Below are 25861 nucleotides of genomic sequence, written 5' to 3'. Positions count from 1 at the left end.
AGAATTGCGCTTGCAGATGAACTTGGTTTATAGCTGTGTTCCATAAGGTCATAGCTTGTCTGCATAGGGGGTAGGAGTGAGTGCCCCCTTGCTTGTTTATGTACCACAACTGTGGTCTTGTCTGTCTTTAGTAGTCCTGGAAAGACAATCGCATTTTGTACAGCTAGCATCTGATGTGAAAATGCCTTTATTCTGCGGTTCACGTGCCCTGAATACATTTGCCTGCCATATGTGCTCCCCAAGCGTAATCCAATGCATCTGTTGTCAGTGTTTGCCTGGCTGTGGGTTGTGTAAAAGGCTGTCCCTTGAGGTGACTAGCTTGAACCCACCATTGAAACTTCTGTTGAAGGCAAGGGATTAGTGGTATACTTTGACAGTGTTGAGACCATACATTCTTTAGGTACCATTGTAGTTTCCTCATATGCAGTCTGGCATATGGAATTAGTAGTATGCAGGATGCCATGTAACCCAAGGCCTGCAGAATTTTTCTTTCAGGGAGTTGGGTCTTTGTTGCCATCAATTGAAAGTATTGAGTCAGTTGTCCTTGTTTGTCTGGCGTGAGATAAGCCATCTGGGCTGTTCAAGCTGGCACCCAGGAATGTAATCTCTTGTGAGGGCACTAGTTTTGATTTCTCTTCATTTACTGTGTACCCCAGGCAACTTAACTTTTACAAACGCCAGATGCTTTAGAAGAATGTCCTTTCTCTGCTTGAATCAGGCAGTCCAGGTACGGATAAATTTGAATTCCTTTGTCTGCAAAATGCAATTACTGGTGCCAGACACTTTGTGATAACCTTGGGTGCAGTAGATAAGCCAAAGGGCAGTGCAGAGAATTGGTAGTGCATTGAACCAGCTATGAATCTTGAGGCATCTTCTGCAGTATTGTCCGATTGGATCTCAGAGGCATACCTGCATGTCCCCAAGTCATGAGCCAAGCTTTCTTGCCCAGCATGGGAAGAAGCTGCTGTAATGTCAACATTTTGAATTTCAGAACATCCAGGTAAGTGTTTAGAGATGAAAGATCCAGAATGGGCCTCCAGGCTTTGTCCTTTCTGGGTACCAGAAAGAGTTGAGTAAAATCCTTGTCCTTGCTCCTGTGATGGTGAATAGCTCATATCCATGAGTGCTGTAATTTGTTTTTGAGCCTCTGCCCATTGATTTGGTGGCAGATTTGGCATTCCTTTTAACCTTGGCAGAGTGTGAAAGTGGAACCTGTAACCTTGAAATACAATGTTGAGCCCATTTGTCGGTGATCATTTGCCAATTGTGGTAGAAGTGCCAGTTTTCCTCCCAAGGGGGCTGCCAAGAAGGATTTGTTTGGCAGCTGTAGTGGGAAGTCATTGGAGCTGCTTTTTATATGGTTGTGGCCTGTCTTCCCCTTCTTTCTGGCCTGATGCAACCCATTGTCGAGGCCTGTAAGGACCTTGTTTGACCTCTACCTCTGACGTCTTATCTTCCCCCTTTGAGGTCTAATTGGAAAGGACCAATTCTTAGTTGGCCAGTTTCTGCTAAATCTAGGAGGCTGAACCTGTAAGAAATCCTTCACCGTTTGCATAGATTTTGCCTTATCCTCCATTTTCTTTAATACCTCTTCTGCCTGAACTGAACTCCAAACATCCTGCTGCAAAGGTGCATCCAATAATTTTGCTTTAACGTGATCTGGAACTAGGTTTTTAACCAAGCATGTCTTCTAATGACAGAGCCTGTAAACCACATTGCAAAGTAGGCTTTCACACTTGTTCAGCTGCATGCAATAAATCCTGCATTTCTTTAAAATTAGGAGGATCTGATTCTGGAAGCATTTTTTGTTTTAACAGACAGTAAAAATTGCTGATATTTTAGCATGTGAAACTGGCAATTTAAGGCTCTCATTGCTAAAGTTGCAGACGTGTATACTTTCTTTCCCCATCTGTCTAATGCTCTGGAATCTGTCAGAGGGAACTGGATTCATGGCTGATGAGGCCTTAACTTTGGGTCCATGAGAAATAGTTCCAGGGTCAGCAACAGGGCTTTTATACAGAAATTTGTGAGAGTCAGGGACTGTAGTATCTGTCAGGTTTAACAGGGGCTTGAGGTAAGGAATCAGGATTAAGCTGGATTCAGTATAAACATCATCCACAATATCCAACACTGGCGGAATAGCAAGGGGTCTGTGTTGAGGTAAAAGGAAGTCAGAGCCTTTTCTTGGATTCTGAGTAATCCTGGCCTTCCCAGTGGAAATGCTCCCTCATGGTATGTAGGGTTTCCCCAAAGGAGTAGTCCTCAGGCAGTGAGGCCGATTGAAATGATTCTTCATCAGAATCCTCATAAGGGAGTAGAGAGTATCCTAGGCCTGAGGATGAATCAGAAGAGATGGGACACCTGGTTGGATGAGTAAGTCTGCATCCTGTCTAGGCCTTTTATCAGGAGGTGGATGGGTCCCTCTGATCAGAGTAATTAGGTCTTCGGCCATTTTGAGCATTTGTTTTAGGCATAGAGGCCTGTCCTGGAGAATGCTGTAATTGTTTCTTTGACTTTAAAGGAGGCTTAGACTTAGCTGAGGGTTTAATGCTCAACTGAGTAGGTCTGAAGACACCCTCTGTAGCTGTGGGTTGCTCAGCTACTCCCTGAAAGGTTAGTCTCGGTAGGCTGAAGAGCTTGTGCATCTGAAGACCCAGCCATCTCCACGTGGGAGTCTGAGGCGGCTTGTGGTTCTACAGAAGCAGTCGTCGGGGGCTGCGAAGGCACCTCTGAAAACCGGAGAACCAGTGACTGGCCTAGAAGAGGCTCAAGGCAGTTTTGGGCCTCTGATGCCTATCCTTGTCTTTGTGCTTTTTGTGTATTCCAGTCATCGGAAGTTCCGACGGCATGTTATAATTGAATTTTCTACCAAAATAATGTTGGGCAAAATCAAACAAGTTATGTACTCACCATAACATTCCATCTGAGTAGGTGGCTTCATTTGTCTGCAACCTGTGGGTCTTGGATCCGACATCGGATCCGAGCTGGCAACTTTTAGCATAGCTATGGATCAGAGCTCCTAGCTCCTCCCCTCACCCATAATCCCCTGCCAACCTCCTATGACCTCAGATGAAGTCTGCCCCTCTATGGATACCTGAAAAGGTGTTCTAATAAGCATAATAGCTAGAATATAACAGGACCAAGTTCTGAAGGCCAGAGGGAAAGAGGGGGGGATGGTTGCAGACAAATGAAGCCACCTACTCAGATGGAACGTTATGGTGAGTACATAATTTCTTAATCTGGAGTAGGGACTTCATTTGTCAGCAACCTGTGGGACTGAGTCCCCAGCTACCTGAATCTTGGGCGGCCATCATGGAAGGATGTTCCGGAGCACTGCGGAGCCAAAAGATGCTCTCCCTCTAGAAATTACGTCCAGTTTCTAGTGGTTAATAAAGGTATGAGATGAGGCCCAAGTAGCTGCCGAACAAGTATCGTCCAATGGCACTATTTAAAAGCAGAAGAGATTGAGCGAGTGGAATGTGCACGTACTCCCTCAGGTGCGGGCCTCCCGGAAGCTTGGTAGGCCAGAAGAATACATTGAGAAATCCAACGTGACAAGGTGACCTTTGAAACGGCTTTACCTAAATTGAATTTAGCAAAGGAGACTAACAGCTGATCAGATTGTCTGTGACCAGCTGTCCTATGAATATAAAAACACAGCTGCCTGTGTAAATCCAATGAATGCAGCTTGTACTCTCCTTTATTTTGATAGTTGGGGAAGAAAACCGGTAAGTTGATGGACTGATATATTTATTTCCGATGCCACCTTGGGAAGGAAGGAGGGATTGGTCCTGAGGTACACTCTGTCTGGATGGAAGACAGAGTAAGGAGGCTTTACGGAGAGGGCTTGGAGTTACGAAACTCTTGGCTGAAGTGATGGCTACCAGGAATGCTGTTTTCCAGGACAAATATTTGAGATCAACCGATGCGGCTGGTTCAAAGGGAGAAGTGGTCAAGGCTTGGACTAAAGATCGATCCCAAGGGGGTACGGCTTCTTTGACAGGGGGGCCCGAGATCAACCGATGTGGCTGGTTCAAAGGGAGAAGTGGTCAAGGCTTGGACTAAAGATCGATCCCAAGGGGGTACGGCTTTGACAGGGGGGCCTGAGTAGAAAGGTGCCCTTGAGAAAGTTTTGCACAATTTAGCTGACATCAAAAGGACCTGTCTCATGACCCACATGGTAATGCGAGATGGCTGCCAACTGTACCTTGACAGTCTAACGACTAGCTCCTTGCTGAAAGAGTCAGGTTAGAAAATCCAGTACGGATGGTAGAGGGGCAGTGAAGGGATCCAGATTATGATGTTCCACCCAGACGGAAAAGCGTTTCCATTTACTGCAGTGTATTTTCCTGATGGAAGGCTTGTGTGCTGCCACCAGGATGGCTTTGAAGAGATACCGGGAGGCCTGACTAAGAGTGGAACTGGAGCAACCAAGCTTCAGGTTGACCAGATTCGGGGTCTGTAATTCCAATGGATGGGAGATTAGATCCGGAGTGGGATCCAGAATCCAAGGATGAGACCACAGGTAAGGGAACCAAGTTGGCCGAGGCCAGAATGGGACAATGAGGATCATTCTGCTCCAACCGCGAGGCTTCCTGTAAGAGCTTTAGCATCAGGGGTAGAGGAGGGTATGCATAGAGTAGACCGGGAGGCCAAGCATGCACCAGAGCGTCTCTCGGGGCTTCCCCTGGTGGGGGAATCAGAGCGAAGAAGCTGTCGCATTTCATATTTAAGGGAGAGGCAAAGATCGCAGCAGGGTTGTCCCCATTTTGCGAATATCTGCTTCGCTACTACTGGTTTGAGAGACCACTCGGTAGGGGGAAGAATGGTGCGGCTGAGTTTGTCCGCCAGATGTTGGCCCGCCCCAGAAGGTGCATTGCGATCAGAAAGCGGTTGGTGGAAATCACCCATTCCCACACTCTCATGGCTTCTCGGCATAAGGGGTAGGATCTGGTTCCCCCCTGTTTGTTGATGTACCAAACAGACATGTTGTCTGAATTGCAATCGTTCCTACGGGGAGGAGATTCTGAAGTGCCTGCAACGCCAACAGCACCGCTCTCATCTCCAGAACGTTGATATGCAAGGAGGTCCATCATTCCACGTGCCTAGGACTGTCCTGCCTGTGTAATGCCCCCCCCCACCCGAGGCGAGAGGTGTCCGTGGTCACCGTGGCGAGAGGGGGAGGAGTGCAGAAGGGTCGGCCTATATGGAGGTCCGGTGACTGAAACCACCATAACAGGGCCCTCCTGCAAACCTTGCTGATAGAGATAGGGTGGCAGAGAGGAAGAGATTGGAAGGACCATTGCACTGGAGGGTCCACTGCAGTACTCCTATTTAGGCAAGCACATGGAAGCATTATTGCAGCCGCCATGGAGCCCAGCACCCTTAGGACCAATTCCGCCAGTGGAGCTTCCGACTGTAGGATGGCCCGCACATGCAATCTCAGATTCTGTAGTCGTTCCGAAGTCAGGAAGACTCGTAGATCCCTGGTATCTAATCTGGCCCCTATAAACTATTACTTGTCGGAGCAAGGGAAGATTTGTCCGCATTGATTGTGATGCCTGAGGGGCTAGGCGGAGAAAGTAATCGCTGGCTGAGCAGTGTAGATGCCTTGTTGGGGCGGTTAGAAGCCAGTCGTCCAGGTACGGAAAGACCTGCATTCCCTGGAGTCTCAGGTGGGCTACTATCACTGCTAAAACTTTGGTGAACACCCTGGGGGCTGTGGTGAGGCCAAAGGGAAGGACCCTGAACTGATGACTGGCTCCCAGCCGGAAGCAGAGAAACCTCCTGGATAGTCTGTCCATTAGAATATGGTAGTACGCATCCTTGAGGTCTAAAGAGCACATCCAATCGCTCTCCCGTAAGGGGGGGAGAATGGATTGAAGAGTGACCATTCGGAATTTTTCCTTGGTTACAGACAGGTTCAAGAGGGAAAGATCTAGAATTGGTCTCAAGTCCCCAGTCTTTTTTGGCACCAGAAAACCTTGAGTAAAACCCTAATCCGAGCTGGTCTTGGAGGATGGGTTGGATAGCTCTTTTTTCTAACAGCCGCTGGATTTCTGCGGCTGCAGCCTCCCTCTGATCGGGTGGAACATCGGGGAGGCTCCTGAGTTTAGAGACATGATACATTGGAATTTTGTAGCCACTGGATATGATACGAAGCACCCAGCGGTCTGATGTGAACTCCCATGCTGCCAGATGCCTCTAGAAATGCCCGCCGACTGCCTCCAGAGCAGAGCAGTCTGGCAACCCATCAGGGCTGCTGCGTGGGTCAGAGAAGGATTCTCTGGACCCAAAGTTCTTCGGGGCCCCTCTGCACCTGGGGCGGCGTCCTCCCTGTCCTCTGCCACAGAAGGACTGGTTGTCCAGAGCAGGTTGGGAATGCTGCGATTTCTGGAACCACATCTTCTGTCCCTTTTGGTTCTTTGAGAAGGACCTCTGGAGAGCAGAGAAGCAGACAGACTGCAGACGTCTTCCCGTCCTTCTCGCTCTGGACCAGTGTTTCGCGAACGGTCTTGCCAAACAAGGCAGAACCATCAAAAGGGGCATTTGCAAAGGATGCCTTAAAGGGCTCCACAAAGTCACAATGCCAGAGCCAGGCCTGACGTCTCATGACTAGGCCCACTCTGCTAGCTCTAGCGGCTCCCTCAGCGTGGGACAAAAGCCGCATAGAGGGGTACTGGAGATAGATCTTAGAGTGGCCATTCGAGTGGAGTACAACTGCTTGTCCTCCGCAGACATGGACTCAGGGGGGAAGCAGCATATTTTGATAAGATCACGCTGCATTCTGACGACATGTGCCATGTAGTTCAGAGACCTTACAGAGGTCGCTGAACTAAAAACCCGCTTCCCAAGGCGATCCATCGAGTGGGACTCCTTGCTCTGTGGCTGCCGCCGTCAACATGGCATCTACAGGGGGACCCTTGCTCCAGTGGGACCGGTCTGTGGGGGGCTCAGTATCCTGTCCGGGCGTTTAGGGACTGGCTCCAGTGTCCGGCTCCATCCACACCCTGGTGGTAATAAGGTCCACCAGGGGTTCGGCCGGAGGGGACACCCAAGATGTAGATGGGCCTGCTTCGAATGCCTCCAGGAACACGGACTAGTCAGAGGAAGCCTTGGGGGCAAATCACCCACCTCTGATCCTAAGCATTTCCATGACGTCTACAAAGGAGACATCCTCCGGGGGTGACCTTGGGGAGCCTACCCCTTCATCCAAGTTAGTGTCCTCTGTTAAGGACTCTGGGGAGTCCACGTGCCTCCTCACACTTGTGCTTGTGAGGCACTTCCTCGGGGGCTGTCCGAGGAAGTCTCGCCAGCAATATCTTGTTCCAATGGAACAACCTGGGACATCGAAGCAGGCTGTCCCTGTGGCAGAGTGATGGAAGCCTGACCCAGCAGAGAGTGCAGGGTGGAGCCGAGGCAAGGGCCGGGGGTCTGGACGCTCAGAGCCCTCTCCACTGCATCGAAGGCAGAGGGGGAGCCGCTCTCCCTGGGCTCCGAAAGTCGACTCCCACTCTGATCCGATGAAGGGATCAGAACCGGCGCAGAGACAGTCTGATCCGTGGGAACAGTGTGCTCTGACCTGGACGGAGCCGAAGGCACACTGAAACCCTTGGATCCGAAGCTCAGCCCACAGCTCCGAGAGGTCGGATCAGACTATGGAACAGACAAACTCGAGGGCAGGGTCGGATCAGACGTACCCAGTACCGTCAGTGCCGACCCACCCCCAGCTCCAACGCTGCCCAGCTCTGAACGCTCTGAACCCGGAAAGCGGGTCAGAGAAGGAGCAATCTGAGCGAAGAAAGGAGTCGAGCTCCCCCCGAAGGGGGGGGGGGGGGCAAGAGCACTCATCTGCAGCTGGGCCTGGATGAACCTTCGCATCATCCGGTCCAAGTCTGCATCTGACAGGCTGTATGTAGATCTCGAAGAGGCCGAGGCAGGCCTGGAGTGCCGCCTCGATGACCGATGGAGATCAGGTCTCGTCCTCCTTGGGTCCCGGGAAGAAGCGAGGAGATCGGAGCAGAGGAGGAGACCTGGAAGCAGTGGAGGGAGAAGCCCGCTTAACCGGGGGGGCCCCAAAGCGGAGGCCTCGGCCCGCCGCTTGTGGTGCTTCTCCCTCCGTTTCTCCCTCCTGGCCTCCCTGTCCTCCGGCGCTTTAGTGGGAGTTTGAATCCCAGCCAGGGGAAGGGGGGCAGGAGTGGCTACCACCACAGGCTGAGGAGGTGCCACGGGAGGAGCGGAGGCCAAAGCCGAATCTGGAGGCAAAAGACCCGCCAGGACAAGCTTCGACCTCCGCTCTTTCAGTGCCCTGGGGTTGAACGCTGCACAAATTGTACATCCTGAAGAGAGGTGTTCAACCCCAAGGCACCGAACACACCAAGTGGGGCCATCAGCCGGAGATAGCTAATGGCCACACACTGCATTTAGAAAAAAAGGGTTTTGGGGCCTCTGCCATACCCAAGTACGCTACACAAGCACACAGGCCCCAAACAGACACTAACGACCAGCGAGGGTAGGGTGGAAACCAAAAAAATTAAACTAGAGGAACCTAACCACTCACAAATTACAAATACAACTAAGAAAAATTGAAAAAATTCACTGTCGATAAGACGCTAGGAGCTCTAAAATCTAGCTACACACAAGCGCAGCAAACTAGATCTGAAGTCATAGGGGGTTGGCAGGGGATTATGGGTGAGGGGGGGATCTCGGATCCATAGCTATGCTACAAGTTGCCGGCTCGGATCCGATATCGGATCCAAGACCCACAGGTTGCTGACAAATGAAGTCCCTACTCCAGATCTGACGTTTAATAGTGCGCTGGTTAAACCTAGCACAAAACAGACAACCAGTAATGTCGTGGTCAGGGCCTACGCATGGGATACAATAAGAATGGAAATCCTTAGGAGGTATTTGCTTCCCACAAGAAATAGTTATTAACTTTTACTGACATTGGTCTGAGGCAAGAAAGTTTCCCCAACAGGGTACTTAGCTTTGTAGAAGACTTCGGTTCTGGATTCTGAATGAAAATCTCAGGAGACTGCCGACCGGCACTTGCCAACTGCTTTTGCTTTGGGCACCGCGCAGCAAGAAAGACTGAAGAAAATGGCGCCGGCTGCATCTTCTATACCCGTCGCACTGACGTCAGGGAAGAGGAGACAGCAACAGACGCTGGACCAAGACTTTGGAACTCTGGCTGACTGCAGGACCGCCTGACGGCAGGATAACCCAAGTGTAATGACTGCAGCAGTGTAACACGAACATCTGGCAAGTGACTGGTTAAGGTTTCTAAAAGCTACTTTAGGTAACGTGTTAGTCTGAACACTAAAACCCTATCTTTGGCTACATTTCTCAACTCCAAGCTGTAAAACTACTTTCCACAAACTGATAGCCACGAAGAAATCAGTCTTCCATAAGACAGTTTAGGTCAGATTTGTCTGAAGGTTCAAAGGGTTTGTCTCAAACCAAGTACTACAGCAAAATAAAAAGGCAGTCAGGGATCCTTACTGGAGGTCTTAAAATGCCTTTCATAAAAGTTTTGCATAATCCAGGAAGTTGAGGAAAGGTGTGGAAATCTGAAATTGCAGCCAAATGAAATTTAATAGAAGAAATCTCTGAAGAGTAGTCAAACTGAATAGTTTGAACTGGTGCAGGAAAAGAATGTCCATATCTGTTGGCCAAATATAGAACATTTTCCACTTGCTTTATAAACTTTGGGTAGAATTATTTTGAGAAGCCAAAATATCACGAAGTGGGGAAGAAAACCTGGACTATTACTGGAAGTGAATAAACCATGCAATCAAACCTGAAGGCTTAAATGCGGAGTTTTTGAATCCCTGACTGATGAGATCCTAAGTGGGTTCCAGTACCCATGGTGAATAGTGAAGATGCAACAGTAGAAACAGGAACCAAACTTGCTGAGGCTGGAAACGGCAGAGGATTACAGCGCTCTTCAGCTTGCTTTCCACAAAAATGTTGCAACCAAGTGAAGAGGATAAGCAGAAGTGTAAAGGGAATCTCTGCTACTTCCCCCGAAGCAGGATCAAAGCAAAGTACTTGGTGCACTTGTTGAGCAGTAGAAAATAAGATTTTCAGCCACCCTTTCTGCAAATTATTTGCTACCAAATGAGACTATTCTTGAGGCATCAGAATGAATCTGCAACCATGTTTGCTCTCCCGAGGATGAAATTCCCAATAAGTGGTCCGAGATCACCCATTCCCAAACCCTCATGGCCTCTCTGCAAAGGGGGCAAGAGTTCCTCCTCATCTGCTGATATACCAGACTCCAGTCATGTCTGAACTGCAATAGTCAAGAGAAGGGCTTCTTGAAATACCTGCAATGCTAGGACTACATCTCTAGGACAGATATGCAACTTGGTCTATTGAAGCAAGAAATGTCCCCCACCCCAGTTGAGAAGTGTCAGTGGTGAATAGCTACTGGGTTTGGTAGTACAAAAAAATCTGCCCAGAAAAATACTGCTCAATTTAATTACAAACAGAGGGCGAGGTTTAAAAACATGGACTGATATAGAATGGACCACTGTACAGCTGGAGAACTTTCATAAAGGGTGCTAGAGTAAGTAGCACTGACAGCTATTGATCCCAGAGCTTGAAGCACTAGTCTCTCAGGGATATTGAGAATAGCCTGAACCCAATTCCTGATGGAAGTAATGCAATGAATAGGCAAGGATGTAGATGTGTTAAGTCTCTAATTCCAGGCTCTGAACTGAAATTGCTATTTGGTGAGATTTACTGTAATGCCCAAGGACTCAAATCTGGAGCAAACTGTCCCTGGCATGTTGAAGTGGATGCATGGATGGGAGATTAGAAGCCAGTCAAGAAAAACACCTGGGAATCCTTTCAGTCTCAAGTGAACTACAATTACTGCCATGCATTTGGCAAACATCTTGGGGGCTGTGGCAAGTCCAAAGGGCAGAGCTCTGAATTGGTAATAAATGGCTCCAGGCCAAAAGCAGAGAGGTCTTCTGTATAGTCTGCTTTGATGTCAGTACATGTCCTGATCTACAGAGCACATCCAATCGCCCTCATGTAGAGGTAGAAAAGACTAAACCGTGAACATTCTAACTTTGCTTTACATACTGGCTCAATTTGTTTAGATCCAAAATGGGTCTGCAGTCCCTGCTCTCCTTGGCACTAGTGTGAATAGGTTCAGAATCTGTCAACCCTGGTTTTGCAGGCCGCCTCTGCCTCTAGGGCAATATCTGCCATTAGAATTTCCCCATTTCTCCCCTCTGCTTCTGGAGGAATTTTCCCCATGTAAATTCTGGTATGGACTCAGATCTGCAGAACCACCTTCTTACTGCCTCTCTGGTTTCCAGAAAAGGACCGAGGAGTACAAAATGTAGTTGTGTACACTTACCATAAATGTAGATGGTAGAGTATATTCACTGTTGCAGTTATCACATTTGGGTTATCTGCTTGCAGTAGCCCTCAGTCTACTGGATTATCAAAGTCCTGGGTCCTGCGCCAGTTGCCGTCTCGTGTTCCATGACATCAGGTAGCCAGGGGTATAAAGGATGCAGCAGACGCCATTACATCAGTTTTTTGCCCCTGATGTGATGTCAGGTGCCCCCTAATGGAAAGCAACTAAACATGCATATACAATGGTATATCCCCAACAAAAAAAGCAATTACACCAAAAAGCTTTTAAGCATAGTAAAGGAAAGTAGAGGTATAGCCAAAAGGTCAGGGGGCTGGGAGGGAGAGTAACCAGGACTGCAACAGTGAATACACCAACATCTACATTTATGGTAAGTGCACACGAAGTACAGTTTTGTACCTACCATAAATGTAGATGTTGGTGTATACCCTGCTGCAGTTATCACACTTGGGTTATCCTGCCGTCAGGCGGTCCCGCAGTCGGCCCGAATTCCAAAGTCTTGGTCCGGCGTCAGTTGCTGTCGCTTCTTCCCTGAAGTCAGTGTGCCAGGGGTATACAAGAGGCATCTGATGCCATTTTCTTCAGTTTTCCTTGCCCCAGATGTCAGCCCCCCCCCCCCCAAATGGTGGTCAGTAGATAGTACCAATAAAAAAGTATAGCATAAACAAAATCCCTCCAGCTATAAGCAAATACACCACAAAGGTTGTAACAGATTTTAAGGTATGGAAAGGTCTTGGGTCAGAGGGGATGGAGGGAGGGTAACCTGGACTGCAGCAGGGTATACAATAACATCTACATTTATGGTAGGTACAAAACTGTACTATGTTCGTGTTACCCTGCTGCAGTCATCACACTTGGGTAGAATCCCAAAACTAAGGATGGGAGGTGGATTCAAACAGGGTTAGAGGAGGCTAGAAGGCCCTGCAAAACTGCAGTGGCGAACCCAGCTCTAGTCTTAAAGTGGTAAGTGGTAATGTTTAGTGAAGGTGTGTACTGACCTCAAAGTTGCAGCTTCCAGAATATCCTTGGTTGGCACCCCCGAGGAAGGCTGTAGATGTAGCTGCTGCCCTGGTAGAGTGGGGCCTTATGCTAGCAGGAACTGGTTTTCCATGGTGGGTGTAGCAAAAACGTATGCAATGTCCTATCCATTTGGAAATTGTCTGTTTTGAGATAGCCTTGTGATGCTGTAGCATAGGATACAAAAAGCTGGTCAGATTTTCTGAAAACCTTAGTTTTATCCTAGTAACGTAGCTGCCTATGAATGTCCAAGGATTTCTCCTTTGTTCTGTGGATTTGGAAAGGTGGGTAAATGGATGGTTTGATTTAGAGCCACACTGGATACCACCTTAGGCATACAGGAGGGGTTAGTTCGTAGAGAAACTCTGTCTTTGAAAAATGAGGAAAGGCTCTACTGCCATTAGTGCCTGAAGCTCTGAAACTCTTCTCGCTGAAGTAATTGCTAGCAGCAGGGCAGTCTTCCATGATATAAAGCAAGTCAGCTGAGAAGTTTTTCCAGAACAAAGTTAGTCCCAAGTAGGTGTTGGTGCTCTCCTGGGATGCCCAACGTTTTTGGCCCCTCTGAGAAACTACCTTAGGAGTGGATGTGAAAATAAGGGAGGATCTGTGTTAGTGAGCTGAAATAGCTGAGGCATGGATTTTAATAGATGAAAAAGAAAGCCCTTTGTGTAACATCTGTTAAATATTGCAGAATGAGGTATGTCAGGCTGAAGGGTATTTTGGCCTTTACCTTTGTTCCAGGTGCAAAACCTTTTCCATGTGTCATAGGCTTTCCTGGTGCTGGGCCTCCTGGCCTCCAGAATAACATCCATAACAGCTTGAGAGAGGAGCTGGCTGGTTGCTTAGGTGATTTGTCATGCAGCCAATTTTAAAGGTTTTGAGCTGGCTGTGTAGAATCTGATTGCCTTGCTGTGAGAGCAGATGGGTAATTTGTGGTAAAATCCATGGTGGGCCCTGGGCCATATTCCTTAATAGTGGGTACCAGTGCTGGCGTGGCCAGTCTGGGGCAATGAGTATCATTCGGGGTCTCCTTTCAGCAGCACCTTTGTGAGAAGGGGTAATGGAGAAAAGGCATAAACTGTCAGCATTTTCCAACTGAATGAGAGTGCGTCCACTTTCCAAGCTTGATGGTGAAAGTCCTTGTGCAAAATTGTTAGTAGATAGTTTTGGGGGCTGGCGAACAGGTCTATGTCTGGGAGCCCCCATTTTTGAGCTATCATTGCAAATACTTGTGGATCCAGTTTCCACTCGTGGGGATCCATGATGTTTCTGCTGAGGTAGTCTTCCAATGGTGTTCTTTTCCTGGCAGGAATTGAGCTTGTAATTTAACTTGGTAAGCCAGTGCTGTGTTCCACAAGGTCATTGCTTGCCTGCATAGAGGGTAGGAGTGTGTACCCCCTTGCTTGCTTATGTACATTACTGTGGTGTTGCATCCAGGACAGCTTATCATAAGGACAGACAAGAGGTCCTTTAAGGCTGTCAAGAGCATTTTGTACAGCTAGCATTTGATTGATGTGCAGATTCCTTTGATCTGCAGTCCATATGCCTTGAATGCACCGTCCTGCCATGTGTGCCCCAGGCATAGTCCGATGCATCTGTTGTCATAGTTTGCCTGGCTGGGGTAAGGTGAAATGCTGACCCTTGAGGTGACATGCCTGTGACCACCATAGAAACTCCTGTTGAAGGCAGGGAATGAGAGGTATCAGTTTCCAAGCTGTGGCTGTGTAGAGTCCATACGCTTTTAGGTACCATTGTAATTTACTCATATGCAGTTTTGCAAGTGGTATTGGTAGTATGCAAGATGCCATGAAGCCCAAGGCCTGCAGAATTTTTCTTGCAGGAGTTGGGTCTTTGTTGTCAGCCCCACAAATGGTGGTCAGTAGATAGTACCAATAAAAAGTATATATAGTAGTTCGTCTGGCGTCAGATAAGCCATCTGGGCAGTTGTATTCAAGCTGGCACCCAGGAATGTCATTTTTGTGAGGGCACTAGTTTTGATTTCTTTTCGTTTACTGTGTACCCTAGGCAACGTAGATGTTTTACAAAAGCCAGGTGTTGTAAGAGAATGTCCTTGCTTTCTGCTTGGATGAGGCAGTCCAAGTATGGGTGTATTTGAATTCCTCTTTGTCTGCAGTATGCAATTACTGGTGCCAGGCATTTTGTGAAGACCCTGGGCAGTAGATAAGCCAAAGGGCAGTGCAGAGAATTGGTAATGGGTTGAACCTGCAATGAAACGGAGGTATCTTCTGCAATTTTGTCTGATGGGGACATGCAGGTATGCCTCCTCGAGGTCCAACGTTACTAGCCAAGCTTTCTTGCCCAACATGGGAAGAAGCTGCTGTAATGTTAGCATCTTGAATTTGGGTACTTGCAAGAAGGTGTTTAAAACTGAAAGGTCCAAAATGGGTCTCCAAGCATTGTCCTTTCTGGGGACTAGAAAGAGCCTTGAGTAAAATCCTTGGCCTTGCTCCTGTGTAGGTACCAGTTGAATGGCTCTCATGTCCATGACAGCTGTAATTTGTTTTTGTGCCGCTGCCCATTGATTGTGGCAGGTTTGGCATTCCTTTTATCCTTGGCAAGGTGTGGAAATGGAATCTGTATCCTTGTGAGATAATGTCTAGGATCCATTTGTCCTTTGTGACGATGCCAGTTGTCTGCAAAAAGTGCTAATTTTCCTCCCAAGGGAGCTGCCAAGAGAGTTTTGCTTGGCAGTTTGAGGTTTAAGTCATTGTGTTTACCTTCTAGTAGTTTGGGACCTGTCTTCTCCTCCCTTCTGTGTTGCAGTGCCCCATTGGCGAGGTTTGTAAGGGATTTGCTCTTGTCCTCTGCCCCTTGGGTGCCTCATTTACCCCTCTGTGGTCTGTCAGAAGCTGGAAAGGACCAATTTTGTGTTGGCCAATTTCTGCTGAAGCGTGGGGGCTGTACTGTAAGAAATCTTTGACAGTCTGCATAGATTTTGCCTTATCCTCCATTTTCTTTAAAACCTCCTCTGCTTTAACCCCAAATAAGACATCCTGCTGTAAGGGTGCATCTAGTAACTTTGCTTTAACATGATCAGGCAGAGATTGTTCCTTTAACCAAGCATGCCTACGTATAACAGACCCAGTAACAGCTGCTCTAGAGGAAGCTTCCAAGGCATCAAAAAGTACAGTTTTGTACCTACCATAAATGTAGATGTTCGAGGATTCCATTGCTGCAGTCCTGACTATTGGGTATAGTCCGCGTCCCAGTCGGCCCGAATACCAGAGTATAAGGCTGACGTCGGTCAGGCGCGGTAGACTGACGCCAGCACGTCAGAGTACTAATGCGCATGACCGACGGCATATCCACAGTCTTTTCTTGCCCCAGATGTCAGAAGACCCAAAAGACAAGCTCCAAAACAACCTGCACCAAAAACATGTACAATATATATACAACAATATATACAAAAATGTAAGCATGTCAACTCACCTACACAACCACCCCTAAATACAGAGGGAAGGAGGAGGTATTGATCTGCAGCAATGGAATCCTCGAACATCTACATTTATGGTAGGTACAAAACTGTACTATGTTCTTCGTCTTCCATTGCTGCAGTCCTGACTATTGGGTAGAATCCCAAAGCAGAGGTAAGGGAGGCTGGCAAATTATAAAGTAGTAGGAGCTGACAACATGCCTTGTAAAACAGCTGTGGCAAAACCAGCCCTAGACTTAGAGTAGATAGGAAGGTGATAATGCCTAGAGAAAGTATGCACTGAACTCCAAGTAGCTGCTTCCAGAATATCCTTAGTTGCCACCCCCCTTAGAAATGCTGTTGAAGTGGCAGTAGCCCTAGTGGAATGAGGCCTAATCCCAGCTGGAATCTCCTTGCCATGATGGGAATAACAAAATGCAATGCAAAAGCCAATCCACCTAGAAATAGTCTGTTTTGACACAGGCTTGCCCTGTGAACTCAAAGCAAAAGAAACAAGTAACTGCTGAGACTGCCTAAAATTCTTAGTCCTGCTCAGATAATAACGCAATTGCCTGTGTACATCTAAAGTGTGCAAAATCTTTTCCCCTTTATTTTGAGGATCTGCAAAAAACGTAGGCAAATGAATAGTTTGGTTTAAAGCCACACTAGAAACCACCTTAGGCATAAAGGAAGGATTAGTACGTAATGATACCCTGTCCTTATGGAAAATCAAAGGGCTCTACTGCCATAAGGGCCTGCAACTCAGACACCCTTCTTGCAGAAGTAATAGCCAACAGGAAAGCAGTCTTCCATGACAAATATTTCAATTCAGCAGTAGCTGCAGGCTCAAAAGGTTGTAGAGTAAGTTTTTCCAACACAAATTTGAGATCCCAAGCAGGAGTAGGAGCTCTCGTGGGGTCTTATATTCTTTGCCCTCTAAGAAACTGCTTGAACAAAGGATGCGAAAACAAAGGTGGGTCACAATCAGTGAGCCGAAATTGCTGCAGCATGAATCTTTATGGAAGAGAAGGACAAACCTTTGTCCAATAATTCAGTAAGATATTGAAGAGCCACACTCAAATTAGGCTCTGAAATCTCCAAATTCTTTGCTGTACTCCAAAATAAAAATCTCTTCCATTTTTCTGCGTACACTCTCCTAGTACTAGGCCTCCTAGCTTCCATAATCACATTTAAAACTTGTTGAGGAAGTTGAGGCCTGCTGTGTTTCAACACAGAATATGCCAGGCTGTCAGATGAAGAGAGTGAAGCTTGACATTGAGCAGATGACCGTCCTTCTGAGATAACAGATGAGGAATCAGAGGTAAAGGCCATGGAGGCTTCTTTACCAGACTCCGTGAAGTGGGTACCAGTGCTGCCGAGGCCAATCTGGAGCTATCAAAATCATCCTTGGCCTGTCTTGTCTGACCTTTAAAAGTACCTTTGGAAGAAGCGGTAGAGGTGGAAAGGCATACACATGAAGGTTTTTCCAACTGAAAGACAGAGCATCCACTTTCCAAGCTGTGTGATGAAACCCCTTTGTGCAATACTTTGGCAGCTGGTGGTTTAGTGGAGAAGCGAACAGATCTATGTCTGGAGTTCCCCATGACACTGTCAATTTCTGAAATACATGAAGATCCAGTTTCCACTCGTGGGGATCCATGATTTGTCTGCTTAACACATCTGCTAAGGAGTTCTGTGCTCCTGGCAGAAACCTTGCCTGAAGAGTTAGCTGCAAGCTTAGCGCAGTCTCCCATAAAATCATTGCTTGCCTGCATAGAGGATAAGAATGTGTTCCCCCTTGCTTGTTGATGTACCACATGACAGTTGTGTTGTCTGTTAGAATCAACACCTGCCCTGGAAGAAGTAACTCCTTGAAAGCCATCAATGCAAACTGGACTGCTAACATCTCTTTCATGTTGATATGTAGATGGTGTAGTCTGGCAGGCCACTTGTCTTGTATCCACTTTCCATTTAGATGAGCTCCCCAAGCAATGTCCGAGGCAGCTGTCGTTAGAATCTGACTTGCCTCTGGCCGGGTCAGCTATATACAAGTCCCTTTGTTTAGGTGATATTCCTGGAGCCTACCAAAAATTCTTTTTGAATGCAGGTGATATTCGAATGACAGCGTCCAAATTTGGTGTTGTGTCCACATTTCTCCTGAGATACCACTGCAGCCCTTGTATATGTAGAAGTTTGTTACTGTGCCAAATTCAGCTATAAGGATGCTGCCAACTCCAATGTTTGAGGCCGACCGTCCTTGCAGTCAGCAACGACTGATGAGATGAAGGATGAAGTAAAGCGACAGACTCTTTGTCGTCCGGGGGTTGCAAATAATCTGGGCCGCCGCATCCAGTCCACAATCTGCATGTCTCACAGAGAGTCCCTTGTTTAGGTGACATTCCTGGGCCCACCACAAAATTCCTTTTTGAATGCAAGGGTATTTTTGAATGACAGTGTCCAAATCCTGGCAGTGCTGTGTCCATACATTCTTGAGATACCATTGCAGCTTCCAAGTATGCAGGCATTGGGAAGGAAGCACCCAGGGAAATACAAAGATACCATGAACCTAATGCTTGAAAGGACTGTCCTTGCAGTCAGCACTTGACTGATGAGATAGTTGATGGAAGTAAAGTGACAGAAGCTTTTGTTTGTAGCTGTTAAAGGCCATCTGGGCTGCTGTATTCCAGTCTTACTTGAGAGGGTACTAGACTGACTTTATTTCGTTTCCCAGAATACCCTAGGCATCTTAGCACTGCTATAACATATTCCAGATGCTGTGAAGGTCCTCCTTTTCTTGAGCCAGAATCAGGCAGTCGCCAAGTAAGGATAGATTTGAATTCCTTGAAGCCTGAAGTAAGCTATCACTGGAGCCAGAACCTTTGGCAGAATACTCTGGGCGCAGTAGATAAGCCAAAGGCAATGCAGAGAACTGATAATGAGAATTTCCAGCTCGAAACGTAGATACTTTCTGCAACTTAGCCTTATAGGCACATGAAGGTAAGCTTCCTTGAGATCTAAAGTTACCATCCAGTGATCTTTGCCAGCAGAGGTAAAAGCTGTTGTGGCGTCAACATCTTGAACTTGGGAATGTCAAAAACGTGTTGAGGAGAGATAAATCAAAATTGGTCTCCACGTGTTCTCTTCTTGGTACAAGGAACAGGCAGAATAAAATCCTAGGCCTTTCCGACACAGGACTGGCTGAATAGCCCCTATGTGAAGTAACTGTAAAACTTGCTTGTGAGCCTCTTTTCTTTGCAGAGGAGGAACATCTGGCATGCCTTTGAAAGGAGGCATTGTATGGAAATAAAATCTGTAAACGTGGTGAATGATATCCAACACCCATTTGTCTTGAGTAATTAAATCCCAATTTTCTTTGAAAGAGACAGTCTTCCCCAAAGGAGCTGCCAGACGAGAATCTGCTGGCAGCTGAAAAGACAGGTCATTGGGTCTGTTTTACGAAGGACTGACCCCTACCTCACCAGAAGTCTGAGCAGGTGAACTCCCTGTTCTAGGCCTAAAGAACTTTGAGCCCTGCCCTACCACGTCTAGACCTACCCTAGACTGAGAATCATAAGCAGGGTATGTCCACCCCTTAGCAGGCCAATTTCTACTAAACTTGGTGGCTGCACCTGCAAAATCTTTAACAGTTTGCATAGACTTAGCTTTGTCCTCCATTTTCTTTAAACAGCTTCCACAGGCGAACCAAACACATCAGACTGTAAAGCGAGCATCCAAATCCTTGTCTTAACATGCTCAGCTAAATCCAGATCCTTCAACCAGGCATGCCTGCGAAGAACAGAGCTGGTAGCAGCCACCCTCGAGGAGGCCTGTACAGCATCAAAACCACATTGCAAAAGAATGCTTACCCACTTGTTGGGACACATGAACCAAATCCAGCAATTCTTTACACTCAATACCTTCCAAAGCATCCACTTTAGATTTCAATTGTGAAAGAAGGTAATTCTGATATTTTAACATGTGAAACTGACAATTAAAGCTCTCATGGCTAGAGTGGAAGAAGTATACCTTTCTTCCCCACCTATCCAAAGCCCTTGCCTCTATCAGTGGGGACAGGATTTTTAACCACAGAGAGCTTTTACACCCTTAGGCCCCTGAATAGATGAAAAAGAAAGCCCTTTGTGTAACATCTGTTAAATATTGCAGAATGAGGTATGTCAGGCTGAAGGGTATTTTGGCCTTTAGCTTTGTTCCAGGTGCAAAACCTTTTCCATGTGTCATAGGCTTTCCTGGTGCTGGGCCTCCTGGCCTCCAGAATAACATCCATAACAGCTTGAGAGAGGAGCTGGCTGGTTGCTTAGGTGATTTGTCATGCAGCCAATTTTAAAGGTTTTGAGCTGGCTGTGTAGAATCTGATTGCCTTGCTGTGAGAGCAGATGGGTAATTTGTGGTAAAATCCATGGTGGGCCCTGGGCCATATTCCTTAATAGTGGGTACCAGTGCTGGCGTGGCCAGTCTGGGGCAATGAGTATCATTCGGGGTCTCCATTCTGACTTTCAGCAGCACCTTTGTGAGAAGGGGTAATGGAGAAAAGGCATAAACTGTCAGCATTTTCCAACTGAATGAGAGTGCGTCCACTTTCCAAGCTTGATGGTGAAAAGTCCTTGTGCAAAATTGTTAGTAGATAGTTTTGGGGGCTGGCGAACAGGTCTATGTCTGGGAGCCCCCATTTTTGAGCTATCATTGCAAATACTTGTGGATCCAGTTTCCACTCGTGGGGATCCATGATGTTTCTGCTGAGGTAGTCTTCCAATGGTGTTCTTTTCCTGGCAGGAATTGAGCTTGTAATTTAACTTGGTAAGCCAGTGCTGTGTTCCACAAGGTCATTGCTTGCCTGCATAGAGGGTAGGAGTGTGTACCCCCTTGCTTGCTTATGTACATTACTGTGGTGTTGCATCCAGGACAGCTTATCATAAGGACAGACAAGAGGTCCTTGAAGGCTGTCAAGAGCATTTTGTACAGCTAGCATTTGATTGATGTGCAGATTCCTTTGATCTGCAGTCCATATGCCTTGAATGCACCGTCCTGCCATGTGTGCCCCCCAGGCATAGTCCGATGCATCTGTTGTCATAGTTTGCCTGGCTGGGGGTAAGGTGAAATGCTGACCCTTGAGGTGACATGCCTGTGACCACCATAGAAACTCCTGTTGAAGGCAGGGAATGAGAGGTATCAGTTTCCAAGCTGTGGCTGTGTAGAGTCCATACGCTTTTTAGGTACCATTGTAATTTACTCATATGCAGTTTTGCAAGTGGTATTGGTAGTATGCAAGATGCCATGAAGCCCAAGGCCTGCAGAATTTTTCTTGCAGGGAGTTGGGTCTTTGTTGTCAGCCCCCCCCCCCCCCCCCCCCCCACAAATGGTGGTCAGTAGATAGTACCAATAAAAAAAGTATATATAGTAGTTTGTCTGGCGTCAGATAAGCCATCTGGGCCGTTGTATTCAAGCTGGCACCCAGGAATGTCATTTTTTGTGAGGGCACTAGTTTTGATTTCTTTTCGTTTACTGTGTACCCTAGGCAACTTAGATGTTTTACAAAAGCCAGGTGTTGTAAGAGAATGTCCTTGCTTTCTGCTTGGATGAGGCAGTCCAAGTATGGGTGTATTTGAATTCCTCTTTGTCTGCAGTATGCAATTACTGGTGCCAGGCATTTTGTGAAGACCCTGGGCGCAGTAGATAAGCCAAAGGGCAGTGCAGAGAATTGGTAATGGGTTGAACCTGCAATGAAACGGAGGTATCTTCTGCAATTTTGTCTGATGGGGACATGCAGGTATGCCTCCTTGAGGTCCAACGTTACTAGCCAAGCTTTCTTGCCCAACATGGGAAGAAGCTGCTGTAATGTTAGCATCTTGAATTTGGGTACTTGCAAGAAGGTGTTTAAAACTGAAAGGTCCAAAATGGGTCTCCAAGCATTGTCCTTTCTGGGGACTAGAAAGAGCCTCGAGTAAAATCCTTGGCCTTGCTCCTGTGTAGGTACCAGTTGAATGGCTCTCATGTCCATGACAGCTGTAATTTGTTTTTGTGCCTCTGCCCATTGATTGTGGCAGGTTTGGCATTCCTTTTATCCTTGGCAAGGTGTGGAAATGGAATCTGTATCCTTGTGAGATAATGTCTAGGATCCATTTGTCCTTTGTGACGATGCGCCAGTTGTCTGCAAAAAGTGCTAATTTTCCTCCCAAGGGAGCTGCCAAGAGAGTTTTGCTTGGCAGTTTGAGGTTTAAGTCATTGTGTTTGCCTTCTAGTAGTTTGGGACCTGTCTTCTCCTCCCTTCTGTGTTGCAGTGCCCCATTGGCGAGGTTTGTAAGGGATTTGCTCTTGTCCTCTGCCCCTTGGGTGCCTCATTTACCCCTCTGTGGTCTGTCAGAAGCTGGAAAGGACCAATTTTTTGTTGGCCAATTTCTGCTGAAGCGTGGGGGCTGTACCTGTAAGAAATCTTTGACAGTCTGCATAGATTTTGCCTTATCCTCCATTTTCTTTAAAACCTCCTCTGCTTTAACCCCAAATAAGACATCCTGCTGTAAGGGTGCATCTAGTAACTTTGCTTTAACATGATCAGGCAGAGATTGTTCCTTTAACCAAGCATGCCTACGTATAACAGACCCAGTAACAGCTGCTCTAGAGGAAGCTTCCAAGGCATCAAAACCACATTGTAAAGTATGTTTGCCCAACTGTTCAGCTGCATGCAACAGATCCTGCATTTCCTTGAATTCAGACTGTTGAGGGTGCGTGCCCATCTTTTGTTTTATTTGAGACATTAGGTATCGCTGGTATTTAAGCATGCGAAAATGACAATTTATTGCTCTCATAGCTAGAGTAGCGGAGGTGTAAACCTTCTTCCCACCTATCTAGTGCTCTGGAGTTCCTTTGAGGGTACAGGATTTTTAGCCATAGAAGCCTTAGACCCTTTGGGACCCTGGGAGATTGCCTCTGGATCAGCAACAGGGCTTTTGTATAGGAATTTGTGAGTCAGGCACTCTATAGTATCTGGTTTGGCTGGAGCAGGAGGCAGAGAATCTGGATTTAGACTAGATTCTAAGAAAACTGGTTTGGCTGGAGCAGGAGGCAGAGAATCTGGATTTAGACTAGATTCTAAGAAAACCATCCACAATGTCTAAAGCTGGGGGGATACAAGTGGTCTGTGCTGGGGGAAGTAAAAGAAACTCTTGGAGCCTTTTCTTTGAGTCGGAGTAGTCCTGACCTTCCCAGTGGAAATGTTCCCTCATGGTATGCAAGGTTTCCCCAAAGGAATAATCTTCAGGGGGAGAAGCTGAGGGAATGGAGTCTTCAGCATCAGAATCTTCATAAGGGGGAAAGGAGTAATCCTGTTCCTCGGAGGAGCCTGAGGAAACAGACACTTGATCAAAGGCATAATCCTCCTCTTGTCTAGGCCTTTTGTCAGGGGGGGGGGTTGGGAACCCCCTGATCAAAGAAATCAAATCTTCAGCCATTTTAAGCATCTGTTTCTTAGGCATCTGTTTCTTAGGCATAGGGCCCTTGACCTGGAGACTGAAGTGTAGTCTTTTTTGGTTTTAGAGTCTTGAGCTTAGCATAAGATTGTGAGAGTAATCTGAAGACACCTTCAGAAACCAAAGGTGTTTCTACAGCACCAGCTTCTCCTACTGCAATGTCGTCAGCAGGGCCTAAAGAAAATGGCTGCATCGGCTTAGAACGCTCTGCTGGGGAATCCGAAGCGGTCTGGGGATCCAATTCAGCGGTAGCCAGGGGCTGTATAGGAGTCTCACTGAAAACCAGAGAACCGGCGACCGGCCCAGCCGAGGCCTCGGAGTCTGGCTTGGATCTAGGCTACCTGTCTATCTTTGCATTTATGCACGCCAGTAGTCTGTTGCTCAGACGGCATAGTGTAATTAAATTTCCTACCGAAGTGGTGTCATGCGAAATCAAAGTGTCGCTTTATAGTTCGCTTATTGAACCTAGCACAAAACAGACAGTGACGTCATGGTCTGGGCCTAGGCAAGGTATACAAAAAGAATGAAAGTCCTTATGCAAAAAGAATGAAAGTCCTTATGAGGAATTTGCTTCCCACAAGAAATGCAATTGTTAACTTTTCTGACATCGGACTGAGGCAAGAAAAGGTTCCCCAACGGGGTACTTAGCTTTGAAGACTTCGGACTGAAACTAGATTTGCAAATCTCAGGTGTTGGCCAACCGGCACTTGCGAACTGCTTCTGCTTTGGGCACCACGCAGCAAGACTGAAGAAAATGGCGGATGCCTCGTATACCCCTGGCGCACTGACGTCAGGGAAGAAGTGACAGCAACCGACACCGGACCAAGACTTTGGAATTCGGGCAGACTGCGGGACCGCCTGACTGCAGGATAAACCAAGTGTGATGACTGCAGCAAGCTAACACGATGAACATCTGTACTATGTTTAGTGTTTCACTGTTGCAGTCACATTTGGGTAGATTCCCAAAGCTAAGAATGGGAGGAGGAATTTAGATAGCATTAGGACCAGCTATAAGGCCCTGCAAGACTGCAGTGGCAAAGCCAGCTTTGGAATTAGAGAAAATTGGCAAATTGTAATGTTTGGAGAAAGTATGTACTGAACTCCAGGTAGCAGCTTCTAGGATGTCCCTGGTAGGGACACCTCTGAGGAAAGGCTGTAGAGGTACATGCAGCCCTGGTTGATTGGGGTCTAATCCCCTGTGGGATAAGTTTTTCATGGTGCTTATAGCAGAAATGAATGCAATGGCCTATCCATTTAGAAATGGTTTGCTTTGAAATAGCCTTCCCCTCTGCCCCTGCAGCAAATGCAACCTGCAATTGAGATTTCCTTTCAGGTTTAGTTTTCAGGTTTAGTCCTGTCCAAGTAAAATCTAAGTCGTCTATGCACATTTGAGTGCAGTATGCATTCCCCTTTGCTCTGTGGATTAGAAAAGATGGTTGGCAAATGAATGGACTGATTAAGAGCCACACTGGATACCACCTTAGGCATGGAGGGATTGGTCCAGACTGCCACCCTGTCCACATGAAAGATGTCTCCACTGCCATAAGGGCTTGTAATTCAGAAACTCTTCTTGAAGCGATTGCTAAAAGGAAAGCTGTTTTGCAAGAAAGGAATTTTAACTGCACTTGCAGCTGGCACAAAAGGAGGAAATTAGCTTTTCCAAACAAAGTTAAGGTCCCAGGCTGGAGTTAGCTCTCCTGGGTGTCTTTTGCCCCTCTAAGGAACTGCTTGAGCAGTGGATGAGAGAAGAGGGGTGGTTCTGCATTGTAATGAGCTGAAATGGTTGGTGTGAATTTTGGAGGAAAAAGAAAGGCCCTTGTGAAGCATCACAGTTAAGTACTGAAGAATCTGAGGTAAGTTGGGCACTGCTGTGCCCATCCCTTTAGTTTGGTTCCATGCACAGAATCTTCCATTTTTTCAGCGCAAGATTTTCTAGTACTAGGCCTAGTCACCAAAAGGACATCCAACACTTGTTTACTAAGGGATGGTAACAGAGCAATTAGCCAGGCTGCTAGGTTCAGGGTTTGAAGCACACAATGTAGAATCTGGCTCTCCTGCTGTAACAGCAGGGTAGGGGTCTGAGGCAGGTGCCATGGAGCCAACAGTGACACTGTGCAAGAGGGGGTACCAGTGTTGGCATGGCCAGTTTGGTGCAATCAGTACTGTCCTTTGTCCTGTGATCTTTAGTAGTACTTTGGAGAGGCAGAGGGGGAAAGGCATAAACTGATTTTTCCAGCTGAAGGACAGAGCATCCACTTTCCAAGCTTGTTTGTGGGAGTCCTTGTGCAGAATTTGTTCAATTGGTAGTTCTGGGGGGGCAAACCGGTCTATATCTGGGCTCCACCATTTGTTTAACATGTTGCGACTTTGGTTCCAGTTTCCACTCGTCGGCCCATGAGATTTCTGCTTCGCTCGTCTGCCAGTGTATTTAATTTTCCAGGCAGGAATTGAGCTTGTAGATGCACTTGGTAGCTCAAGGCTGTGTTCCACAGTGCCATGACTAGTCTTCATGGGGGTATATCTGGCCAACCG

The 25861-nt window shown here is 47.1% G+C and overlaps 1 protein-coding gene across 1 annotated transcript in view; it reads right to left on the bottom strand.

Annotated features, from left to right (window-relative positions):
• The window catches only part of PFN2 (profilin 2), a 452902-nt gene that overhangs the window by 119306 nt on the left and 307735 nt on the right, over positions 1-25861 (bottom strand). The gene's annotated exons all lie outside the window — the stretch shown is intronic.

The sequence above is a fragment of the Protopterus annectens genome, chromosome 4.part1 (assembly GCF_019279795.1).
Source record: "Protopterus annectens isolate FY-2018-M chromosome 4.part1, PAN1.0, whole genome shotgun sequence".
Taxonomy (NCBI): domain Eukaryota; kingdom Metazoa; phylum Chordata; order Ceratodontiformes; family Protopteridae; genus Protopterus; species Protopterus annectens.
This window is presented reverse-complemented; position numbering and strand designations above follow the sequence as displayed.